General features: G+C 39.7%; 1 protein-coding gene across 1 annotated transcript in view; it reads left to right on the top strand.

Annotated features, from left to right (window-relative positions):
• Positions 1-13,185, top strand: part of SESN1 (sestrin 1) — a 117,605-nt gene that overhangs the window by 36,888 nt on the left and 67,532 nt on the right. The window lies entirely within an intron of this gene.

A 13,185-nucleotide genomic window follows, 5' to 3' on the forward strand; every position in this document is an offset into this window, starting at 1 on the left:
AGAAAATAACTTTTTAATATTTTATATTATTTTCTCACTGACAAATGTCAATATTGTAAGATCCCAAGACTGTTACTGTCGCTTTGTCCACAAATAAATGAAAAGATACGTGGTGCAGAGCCTCTTCTGCACCTGAGTACACATATGTTGTTTGGCCTGGAGTCTTGTCCCTGTGAGGTCCAGTAATCTTGGGTGTTGGGGGTGGAGGGGTAGGGGTAGCAGTGTTGTTTTTTAAACCCTCTAGTCAGTCGTCTCATCTCACCTGTGAAATGACTTCAGAAAGAACAATGCTGCTTCCTTCCAAGGGAATTGGTGAGGAGTGCAGCCTCATGCTTTTTAAACCAAATTTGCTTATATTGCTACTATTTAAAGCACACTGGATTCTTGTTTCTTTTCAAATTGAAGAGTAGAAAGAAACATCTCTGAAAATGGAGTGTCTAAATGGAAACAGTGAAGGGGAAACAAAATACTCCTCCTTTTTAGAAATCTGAAAGACAATAATAGCATTAGAGGAAAAACAGAATTGTTTTTAATAAACTATAAGGATAAATATAACCCTAGTAAGATTCTCAAATATGCTTATAACCCACTGCCGTTGAGTAAATTCCAACTCCTCACGACCCCATAGGACAGTCGAACACCTCCTGACAGCTTTCAAGGCAGCCTGTCTTTATGGGAGCAGACAGGCTCCTCTTTCTCCTGCATGTGGCTAGTAGATTTGAACTGGCAGCTTCGTAGTTAGCAGCCCTGTGCTTAAACCCACTATACCTCTATATCCAAAGAGAATAGCTGTTTTTTTTAATGTAGTAGATATGAAAATGAGAAATAAAAATGTTCCTGAGATATTATATTTGCATTAAAGGACAGAGAGACCAAAAATAAATGTCCAGTTGTTTTTGTTTTGTTTCAGCTTGGTGGATCAGGAGATTGGCCTGACAACCTAGAGATGATGGTAAATATCAGATGGCTTTATGCCATCAGGCACCTAATTCAGATAGCTCACTTTCTTAGAGGAAGTGTGAACCTGCCATGAAAAAAACACAACACACAGCTACTTGGAAAGAGAAGTCAATGATAGCATTTTCTAAGAATTCTTTATATTTTATAACATAAAATATGACCAAGTCACTGTATTTAGAGTTCAGTTTTCCATGCACTTAATTTAATTCTGCAAGAATATATATGGCATTCTAACTACTGTCCAGATTCAAAATAGATAACATTCTTTCTAATTTGATACCCCTAGCATTTTGGTAGGCTTTAATTACTGTAATGCTTATTTAGAGTAATAAGAAAGAGATTGTTTCTCTTTTATTAAAAGAGAAGCTCTGGGTCTGTTACTGAGCATTGTTGTCATAGGAAATTATGTAAATAATAAGTATTTAAAAACTGTAGCTTAAATTCTTAAAGTCATTTTGAGGTTTTAAAAATAGCCTTTTAAGGAGGACTGTTTCAGCTTTAGGAGACCTGGTTATGCATTGTGCTCCTGTCTACAAGGTCAGCAGTTTGATACCACCAGCCAGCCATTCCTTGGGAGAAAGATGGGACTTTCCACTCCCCTAAACATTCTCAGAAACTCACGGGACCCCCTGTCCCATAGGGTCACTATGAGTTGGCATCTGCTCAATGGCAATGAGTGAGTGAGTTTCAGCATTAGAGAGGCCAGGTGGTTGATGAGGCAGGGTCTTGGCACCTGTGCCATAGAGATGCCCCCCCCCCCACCTCCTTGAAGTCAATACTTGCCTAGTGTTTCCCATCCACTAGGTACTAGACTTGCTCATCCCTGGAGACACAGAGGATGTGAACAGTCTCAGTCTAATGATGGGGCCTATGCCCACTTAGGGAGGCAGCCTCAACAAATTAATACGTGAGTAGCTATAGTTTATAAAGGACTATAGCAGAGGCTGTATGTCTACTGAATTATGAAAGCATGGTTAAAGGAATGGTAGAATAAATTCTGCATATCACAATCAGGATGGATAGTCTCATCATGATAAGAATTACTATGTGGCTTGGGTTTTACCTGTTTTTAGTTTAGAACTATTGCCCAGGGATTCTGCACTCTCATTCGGTATCCATAATAAGAAAAAACTTTACTTCTCTTCCTTCCTCCAGAATCTTAGTTTGGTAGAAAGAAGGCAGAGTAGGCCTAGATTGGGTCCAAGATTAATTAATTCAAGTCTAATTCGGGATCTAGTAATTAGTTTTTCTTAAAATTAAAGGAAAAACGTTTGGTATATATTTATGTACTAAGAAAATGTGTGTATTTGTGGCAGTTACATAATCTCCAGTCAGGTTGAGTGAAGGGGTGGAGTCTAGCCTATCATTCAGGTAGGTCATAACCCTTGAAGCCTTTGTGTGGGTATGGCCTTCACCTGAGGATTCTGGGAACTCCTGTCTTCCTCCCTGGAGGCAGGACAGACTTTCTGCTTCATATTCCTGTTGACAAACCACATGGAGCTATGCTGATGGAGCCAAAGCTGTAGAGCTGGAGGAGCCACATGGAAACCCACACCAGTGCTGAGATGCTTCCACCGCCACTGGATCCACAAGACTTTCCACCTACTGCTCTGTGATCTTCCTGCATTCGGCATCATTGCATGTGTTGTGTGAGTCTGAAGAGGAATTTATAGACTGCTATTGGACATATGGGCTAATATCTGACTTAGGGACTTGATCTGAACTGGGTTGGGATATTTTCTCAATATACAATTGTTCTTGTATATCAAGCTCTTTCTTATACACATGTGAGTGTCTATGAGTTTGTTTCTGTAGTCAACCCGAACTAACACAGTATTGTTTTTGTATTTGAAGACATGGTATTCACCGAGTATATATAATTGAGTATGAAATTGAAAATAGAAAAAAAGAAATAGAAAATAGAATATCAGTTGGCCACAAATAAATAATTAATTTTTAAATTAAAATATATTCTGATTGCTCAAAGAATTGCACATTCATTTTAGAAAAGTTGGAGCATACTAAAAATTATATAGAAATTTAGAAAATTTTAGCTCAAACATAAGGATAATTGTGAGGATGGTCCAGGACTGGGCAGTGGCAGATTCAGTTGTACCTAGGGTCACCATGAGTCAGAACCCACTCAACAGCACCTCACAACAAAAACAAAGAAAATTTGAATCTCATATACTTCTACCAGTTGGCTTTATCAGTATTAACATTTTGGTTTACTTACTATATTTTAAAATAAAATGGAATCACATTGCGAATTCTATGTTGTATCCCATTCTCTGGATTAAACAACAACATGGACGTGATTTTTTAGTAGTTCCATAGGATTCCAGAATATGATGATGCTCACTGAAAGACTGGAGGTGTGAGTCACACTCAGGGGTGGTTTGGTATTCTGAAGAAAGGCCTGGTGCTCTAATTCTGAAAACCAGTCACTGAAGACCTAATAGAGCACAGTTCTCCTCTGACACACATGTGGTCACCATGCGTCAGAACCAACTAGTAGTGGTAATGTGTTTTTAACCAAGATTGTTGGACTGGTAAATTGTTTCCTCTTCGTTTCTGTCCTTCTTTATTTTTTGCTTTACCATTGCTCAGATAGATCTCTGGGTAGATCTTGGTTTTCTTCATGCAAGCAAAGTTCAGGGACGATTTCCTGGTTAAAGGCCATACTGGGTATCCATTTGTAACCACACTGCAGAATCACATGCTTTGGGAAATGCCTATGCTCACCCAGTTGTGGATGATTTCCTCCAGGTTGATTTGTCTGCTAGTATGCTTTATTAAAAACATCTTCGTATACATGTCAGTGTGGCTGTTGTGCCCTCCTCGTTCTTACGGCCGCTTTGTTTTCCATTCAAACAGTAGGAAGGCTTCATCTTCTGCTGCTGCTCACAACTCATACTGGGACTTGTTTGCTCTGTGTGTGTGATTCAATGTTTACAGAATGCTGAGGTATTAGAAATATACTGGGTGTTCTGTTCTGCATTCAGAGCTTGGCCTGGCTTATAGATAATACTGTCAAAGTTGGTACCAAACAATGCTATGACTCATTTTTTGCTTTGATGACTGATAATGATATGAGGCTTGCAGGTTTTGACTGTTGTTCTCAAGTACATATTGTCCTTAAATCATTTTCTATTTTGGTGTCGGTTAGTTCATCATTGGGCAGAGCATTGTCAAAGTAGCCATGTCCACGATGCTTTGGGGGTCAGGTGTACTATTTCCCAATGGAGCCTGATGTGTGTAACCTAGGTCACCCTTAGGTTTGTTGATTCTGAGCTAACTCTGGAGTCATCCATAAACCTTTATAGATTATCTTGGCACATAAATCGAGAAGATAATGATGTAGCTGTTTGAAAATCAACATGAATTATAACCTCTAGGGAAAAAAGAGGAGGAAATCTTAGAAGTTGGAATATACCAGCAGTTTAGTGACAAGGTTAAATACACATTCACTAAGACTTTAAGAGGAACCTTGATGACACAGCAGTTAAGCACTTGACTGCTAACCAAAGGCCTGTGACAGATGTAGCACTTTGCTTATGTACAGATTAGCAGCCTTGGATGCTGCAGGGGTGTTCGGCTCTCCCTATGTGCCCCTGAGTCAGGATTGCTCAAGCGCCCGTGGCCACAGGACTCGGAAGACTATCCTAAGATGGTTTCACCTTACATGGCCGATCTAATTAATTATTTTAATCTAAAGTCTTAGACATGGTTGGATTTTGTTTCTTCTGCTTAGGTTCAGCATTAATATGAGTAAAGCAAAGGGCTAAATTTTGAGATGAAATACAAGGGAGCTTCATAACATTCATAGAAAAATGGAATGAATAGAGAAATTATTGCTGATTTTGTACATTTGAGTCTTAATGATAGGTTTCTCGAATGGGTAATGCCCATTCTTGGCTTAGCATGAGAAAGAATTCACGCCGGATCTTGGTTCGCAATCCAAGTTGGGTTTTTTTTGTTGTTTTTAATCTTTTTATTGGGAGCTCATACAACTCTTACCACAATCCATACATACATCACTTGTGTAAAGCACATTTGTACATTCGTTGCCCTCGTCATTCTCAAAACATTTGCTCTCCACTTAAAAAGTTTCACGTTTTACAGTCTCAAAAGAGTACATGCTATTCCAGGGAAGTTTATGCCAAACCGCGGAGAAGCTGCACAGAGGCCCACAAATGAATACACGCAACCTCGTGGGACTGCGCACCTACACGTTGTGAACTCTGGCAAGCGAGACTGCAGCACGGCCCAGCGGGCACAGGAGCAGGGTAAAAAAAGAGTTGAGAATCCTCACCGACCTGCCACTGACGGGGAACTGGGTCCGAGAGACCACCTTCCCACCGCCAGGGTATTTTAAACTTTGGCTGGATAGGTGTCATTGAAAGTATCGGTTGACCCCATTGGTTGAATCAAGCCCACCTGGGCCTAGTTTGGGTCACCCAGGTATAATGCCCACCTGGCTCAGGGGGCCTGAAATGGAGCATGCCCAGTTAAAGTCTTCATAGGTGGCTAATGCTTGCCTTATTTTTCTTCCCAAACTCCTTAAGGGGTCCTGTACAGGCATGGGAGGGACAACCCCCTCTCTCCCTGTGCTGGCTACCTAATATTAAGACTTACTTAATTTTTCAATGCCTTGGTTTTATTCATTTGGAAAGTAGAGAACAAACAAAATTATCCTATTTTGGGGACATTTTTTTATCCTATCCTGGTTATTTGATGTTTATACTAGATTTGTTCTTTCTCTTTCTTATCTAAAATATAATATAAAATGTATAAGAAATTTTTAAAAAACATTTTATTAGGGGCTCATACAACTCTTATCACAATCCATGCATATACATACATCAATTGTATAAAGCACATCCGTACATTCTTTGCTCTAATCACTTTCAAAGCATTTGCTCTCCACTTAAGCCCTCTGCATCAGGTCCTCTTTTTTTTCCCTTCCCCTCCCTCCCCGCTCCCCGCCTCATGAGCCCTTGATAACCCACAGATTGTTATTTTGTCATATCTTGCCCTATCCGGAGTCTCCCTTCCCCCTCTTCTCTGCCGTCCATTTCCCAGGGAGGAGGTCACATGTGGATCCTTGTAATCAGTTCCCCCTTTCCAACCCACTCACCCTCCACTCTCCCAGCCTCGCCCCTCACACCCCTGGTCCTGAAGGTATCATCCACCCTGGATTCCCTGTGCCTCCAGCTCCCATATGCACCAGTGTACAATCTCTGCCCTATCCAGTCCTGCAAGGTAGAATTCGGATGATGGTAGTTGGGGGGAGGAAGCATCCAGGATCTGGGGGAAAGCTGTGTTCTTCATCGGTACTACACCGCACCCTGACTGACCCGTCTCCTCTCTTGAACCCCTCTGTGAGGGGATCTCCAGTGGTCGACACTTGGGCCTCAGGTCTCCACTCTGTACTTCCCCCTTTCCCCCTTCATTCACTATGGTGTGTATATATCTATATATATATATAGATAGATAGATATAGATATATAGACACACACACACACATACACATATATAGTCTTTTTTTTTTTTTGGTCCCTTTGGCACTTCGTGATCGCACCGGCTGGTGTGCTTCTTCCATGTGGGCTTTTTTGCTTCTGAGCTAGATGGCCGCTTGTTCACCTTCAAGCCTTTAAGACCCCAGACACTATCTCTTTCGATAGCCGGGCACCATCAGCTTTCTTCGCCACATTTGCTTATGCACCCATGTATGAGAAATTTGCTTTTAATAAATCTTTTGCTTCCTTAAATGATTAAAAAAGAGAGAGAAGAATGCAATGAAAAGATAATGGAATTTTCCCACAAACTTTTTGAAGCCCCTTGTTAATGAAAGTCTATTTATTTATTTTTAGGTTTGCAGGGCTTTTTGCCCTTAAAGTGTAACTATTTTCAGATACCAGATGGCTTGTGGAAGCTCCTCCTCACCCCTACCACCCCCCCCCCAAAAGAAACAAAAATGCTGTTAACTTCTATGGAGATGGATATAGCTCCCCTGCTGATGAATTTAGATTCCGTGGAAAAACAATCTAGGATTAGAAGGTAGTAACATAGGACTCAGGAAATAGCATCCCAAGGGTCAAAAGAAGAGGATCTGCCAAGGGCTATCAGGAAAATGCAAAGGAAAAACATCATTGTCACAATATGAATCTCAGAGAAAGCCCCAGCAAACGGGGGTCAGGCAAAACTCGTTCTTTCTAGTGAGTTCCTGGTAAGGACGCCAACAAGTCCTCAACTTTGGTTCTCTAAACAACCTCCTCCGCCTCCTCCAGCCACTCTTTCTCCCCCACCCTCTTTCTCTTCCCCTCCACTCCTCCTCCCCCCTCTTCCATGGGGTTTTATATAACATTCCATTCATCAATTGTATCAAGCATATTTATACATATGTTGCCATCATCATTTTCTAAACATTTACTTTGTATTTGAGCCCTTGGAATCAGCTCCTTCCCCCCCCCCACCCTCGTGATCCCTTGTTGCTGTTGTTCATTATGGATCAATCATTGAAATTGCTTTCCCCTTCCTCTCCTTCTACCTCCAGCTTCCACCTACCCCCCTGGTATTGCTACTCTCATTTCTGTTCCTGAGGGGTTTATCTGTCCTGGATTCCGTGTGTTGTGAACTCTTATCTGTACATGCTCAAGTTTAGCCAGGACTGAAAGGCAGGACTGGGGTCATGATAGTGGGGGGTGTGGAAGCGTCAAAGAGAGGACTGTAGAGCTGCCAACAGCTTCAAACTTCTTTTTACTGCTCTCATCTCCTCTGTGACCATAAAGAGTTACAGTCTTAGAAACAGGAGCAGTTCCCCCCGCCTCCCAAGGGTCTCTGTGCATCGAAATGGACTCAATGGCAGTGAATGAGTGAGTGAACTGGATCATTAAGGCAGGCACAGGGATCATTCAGTACAAGTCTTGGGTCTGTTACTTCCTGCATTCTCTTGGCTCCCCCACCCCTCGCCCCCAGAGGCAGACTTCCTCTCTCCTGCCTGCTTCTCTCCCTGCCACTTGTTTGTCTTTCACAATCACAGTTACCCTGGTAGTTTTTTTCTCTTACTGTCTCACCCTGGCCAGCAGATATTTCCTGCATATTTAGCAAAATCAAACACAAATACACTGCCATCAAATCCACTCAAAATCGTAGCTACCCTATTTAGGGTTTCCAAGAATATAATTCTTTACAGATAGAGCAGCTGGTGGGTTTGAACCATCAACCTCGTAGTTAGCAGTCCAATATTTCAACAAGGAGACCAGGCCAATATTTCAACAAGGAGACCAGGACTCTATTCTAGCATACCGTAAAGACTCAGTTAATAGACGTTATAGATACATTTAAAAGGGTAAAGATAAAGTTTTACTGCACAAACCTAAGTATTTAAGTGACATTAATTCTGACATACCTTATTTACTTTTTAAGATAAACAATACATTTCAAATTTATGGTTGAAAGTGTTCAAATAAAAAGAGTACATTTTAACGTGTTATACATAAATGCAAACTTCCCATACTCAAGACTGCTTGAGAAAAATACTGTTTTGGTCAAACCTGTTTTTCACAGTTAACATGCTTCTCGATTATTTAAGGTTGGTCTGTGGAATTAGATGTGATTCACATGTATCTATATCATTTAGCTTTAATAAATAAAATAACTGAATAGTTGCCTCCCCCAGAAGGGGAAGTAAAAATTAGGAAAAAAGTGTTGCTTTAATTTTAAACTGTACATGTTTTAAAAATGAGGAATACATCTAAGTTGTGCATAATATGTGTAAAGTTATATTTTTAAAGTAGAATGCAATTTTAATTGTTGAGTTAACTATTTAAATATATTTGATCTGAAGTGGTGAAATTAGGTAAAAGCATTGTATATTTTCTCCTTTGGGACATTGCCAAGTTCCTGGCGTAAATTGTATCACAAAGTGGAAAAAAAAAAGGATCATGTGATTATTCCTGATTGAATTAGGATTTATCTTAGCAGGGGGGAAAACATGTTCCCTTCCAATAACGAAACAAATTTTCTGAAGCTTCCTAAGTGAATCCATGATACAATTCATACTGATCTCACTTAGTCCTAACTTAAATGAGATTAATTTTTTTCTGTGTGGTTGAAGTAGAACTGAGCATCCTACAGATGCTATACTAATTATATCCATTGATGGCCTACTTTGTCTGACCTAAAAAGGTAAATTGTCCTTGCCTTTGAGGGATTTTCCCTTTAAAAGAGATTAGTTCCCTGTCATTGCTGTTTATTTTCACATAACACATCCACTGGACAGTACTAAACAACAACAAAATAGTCAGAATTCATCTTCTCTTAAAGGAAAAACAACTTGACAGGTTAGATCTCTTATCCCACTTCAATTAGAAAGTGTTAAAATTTTATAAACAAGCTCTTTAGACAAAAAAAAATTTTTAATAGCACTTGTGGATCAGTAGTGCACAACTGATGCAGGAGTTTAAAGACATTCTTACAACATTTCTTAAAATTACCTTTCTTAAGGATCTTTTAGAAGAATCTATTCCCACCCACCCCCTACTCTCACCCACACCCCTCCAACAAGTTATCCCTCCTTAGTATTTTATTTAGTGGTGTGTCTTTTCCTGAAGAAGAAGGGATGAGGAAGGTTGATGTGGGATTTGTTCTGCTTTGTTTTATCGTTTACTAATGCATCATGCCCACAAGGCCTAGATGTGGTGCTTTCAAGTTAAGCACTAAAGAAGTGACTTGTAGACAATCAAAGTAGGTCAAGGAGTAACAATATAGACAAGGGGAAGTCCCTGAGCTTATTCACATTGTCTTGCCTCTGGTGGAGTTCACTTTCATTGTTATGGGTTAGGCTTCTCTTCCTGTGAATGGGAGAAAGGCTCAAATTGAAGAAAAGTCTCAGGAATACTATCGTAAGTAACTTTCATGAACAATGTGTTGTTGGTGGTTATTTGGCAAATCAACAGGGATCATATGAGGGGAGGAAAATTGGAACCAAATTTATTCTTCAATTCCACAGATCAGAAGCAAAATTCAGCATAAATGGGACAGATTTTCTAAATACTATAATAAAAGTGCTATGTAGGTCTGTGGAATGCTAGCTAGCATTCCAGATTTTGCTTTTATAAGCTGACTTTTGTGGGGGACCATGTTGTGGTCCAAGGAGATGTACCAGGTTTAGCAATCTATGTCCTGTTAGTTTTGAAACCTACAATTGGTAAACACTGACAGTAACTCTACTGGTTTTTGGAATAGCAGCCATCATGTTTCTATGAAACACCATTTGTGTCGACTTGACCATAACTAAGCACTGTTAGAATCCAGGAGTGTACTCTGGCCAGCTGCAAAGAGATAAGAAAGTGTATTTGTCTCAAATAAAAATCTGAAAACGAGATTTTCTTAAAACCAAATTTTAAGAAATGGTTTCTTTAGGCTGATTAGATGTTAAGAAGTTATCATCTACATCTTGGTTATAGAAAGAGTGATATATATGAAGTTTTATAAGTTTGGAAAAACCTTGCATTCATTTGGTATTTCCTCAGATATAGTTGTGCCTGGTAGCTTGAGCTGTTATCTCTTAGAGCAGAAGATTTATGCTCTGGCTCAATTTGCTTTCTTAAGCCTCCCTACTTTTGTTTTTTGTTTTTGTAAAGGCAAGAGAACGTGAGAACATTCAGCCTTTTAGAGCTCAGAGTTTTGCTGAAGTTCTTTTCTATTTTTGCATTTGCCAAGAATTGCTGACAACGTAAAAAGCTATCATGTGAGTGAATGCTAGCTGTCTAGATTGTTTGATGATTTTGGACAAGTGTGGATCAGGATTTCCTGTCATTTTTCTTCCTGTTCTCGAGCTGTAGTGCCTCTTTCTCTGAGTAGTTTGCACCCTTGGAGAGGTCACTGGATCTATATGACTTGTCCTGGGCCAGCTGAAACCTTCCCTCGGCCCCATGCTACAATTTTGGCATGTTTGGGCATGTAGCCAGAGCTTTGCAGTGAAGAATTACAGGGTTGCCAGTCGGGGTAGGAGAGGAGGTTTTTCTGAGTTGATACTGTTGGTTTTTTTCCCCCCTTAAAGATACTCCTTGCTCTTTAGCTAAAAAGTGTTCCTAGAATCCATATGATAAATCTAAATGTCATTAAGAGAAGCCTATTTTCCTATGGATCATAAGATCTAGGTGCTGAGAATCCACTCCTGAATTCTGTGTGCTTGGAGATGTAGCTGAATTAATTGGGATTTGGGGTGAATATACCTGTAATATGTATATAATATACCTGTAATATGTAATAAATATGTATATAAATATAGTTCAAAGAGACAACAATTAATCCCTACCATCCTGAGGATAGCCCTAGTTTGGTTATGGGTTTACCATCTGTAGATGAGGTTTTTATCCTCAAGGTCATCAAATGGCTGCTATACCAGACATAGTATTTGTCATTTATTACAAATTGCATAACAAACTACCTCAAAAGGTATCAGCGAAGACAACTAACAGTATTATCTCTCACAATTTCTGAGGGTCAGTAATTTAGGAGTGGTGAAGCTGGGTAGTTCTCACCCAAGGTCTCTTATGAGGTCACAGTCAATATATGTTGGAGCTGCAGTTTAGTTATCTGAAGCCTTGGCTGAGCTGGAAACCTGCTTCCCAATTCAACAGGACTGTTGTCAGGAAGTGAGGCTTTAATTCCTTAACCACTTGCACCTCTCCAGAGCACTGCTCACTCCATGGCAGCTGTCTTCAGCCACAAATGATGAGACAGATAACTGTAAGAACTATTCCGCTCATAGGGAAAGTAATAGCAATCCTTTCCAATGCATCATGAACCCCACATTTTACAGACTAGAACTGTGCTCCATAAGACTTCTGAGCCTATAATCTTTTGGGTACCCGTGGGTAGATTCGAACCATAATCAGAAGTCAAGGGCATACCTATTTGTACCATGCAGGGACTCCATTCTTGAGATAAGGAAAGCTTTATAAAGATCAAAGATCAAGGAAGATGCTTTTACCAGAAAATACAGTTTGAGTTGCATAAAAATTAAGAACTGTGCATAAAAATATCATAAAATTAAAGAATAACCTCAAAACATAAATATAGCATATGTATACTAAAAGATCATTTGAATGTATGAAAAACTCATACAAATCAATAAGCAGAAGCAAAACACAGGTGCATTCTTTTGTTAACAAATACCAAAAAAGCTCCAAATTCACAAATCTAGATAACAGTTAATGCAAACAATTCTCTAGCTGTTGGCTGAAAGGTTGAAAGTTCAGAACCACCCAGAAGGGGTTATAGATTCTAAATAAAGGGCTGGTGATCTACTGAAAATTAGTCAATGTAAACCCAATTGAGCAGTGTCACTCGACCCACGTAAGGGCTCTCTGAGCTGGAATTAACTAGAAAATAACAGGTTACATTGGCAGAGTGTTGCTTTTGTAATCATACTTTCATGTAAATCAGGATTTTATAAATTGTGCTTTTTTTCATGTGTTGCTGGTAGGCATGTTAGTTAAAGGTCCCTGGACTGGCTGCAAGCGTGGCCCCTCGGAACAGCCCCAGCGATTTGTTTCTGAGTGATAACAGCCTGGACAACTCTACGGAGCAGTGCTGCTCCTCCCACATGAGAACTACCTGACGGTAACAGACAGAAGCAAATCTGCATACGTCTTTCCTATGTAATTCTACTTAGAAGAAAAATAACATTTCCCCTCAATCCAGCTCTAAAATAGTCAGTACATATAGTTTTAAAGGAATATAAAAATTACACAAAAAAGTGAGTGAAGGGAGACATCAGTCAGTGTAAGACATGAAAAAAAATTATCAAGGGTTCCTGAGGGAGGGACAGAGGAGAGGGAGAGGGAAAAGGAGGGGCTGATACCAAGGGCTCAGGTAGAAAGCAAATGTTTTGAGAATGATGATGGCAACAAATGTACAAATGTGCTTGACACAGTTTATGTATATATGGATTGTGATAAGCGGTGTAGGAGCCCACAAAAAGATGATTAAAAAAAACTACATGTTTCCATCTTAGACTAGATAACTCTTATCTTTTAAATTGAAAAAAATCCATGCAATGCACTTATTGTTCGTCTCTTCCTCGCATCAGGTTTTGTAAGTCAAGTTATTGTTTTTCAATTCTTAAAATGCATGGATTTAAATTGTATTTTCCAGGCATAATTCCCAGGCTTTATTCTTTATTTAAGTGAATTTGTTGCTCATCATTGG

This window comes from Tenrec ecaudatus, chromosome 7 (genome assembly GCF_050624435.1).
Source record: "Tenrec ecaudatus isolate mTenEca1 chromosome 7, mTenEca1.hap1, whole genome shotgun sequence".
In the NCBI taxonomy this organism is placed as follows: domain Eukaryota; kingdom Metazoa; phylum Chordata; class Mammalia; order Afrosoricida; family Tenrecidae; genus Tenrec; species Tenrec ecaudatus.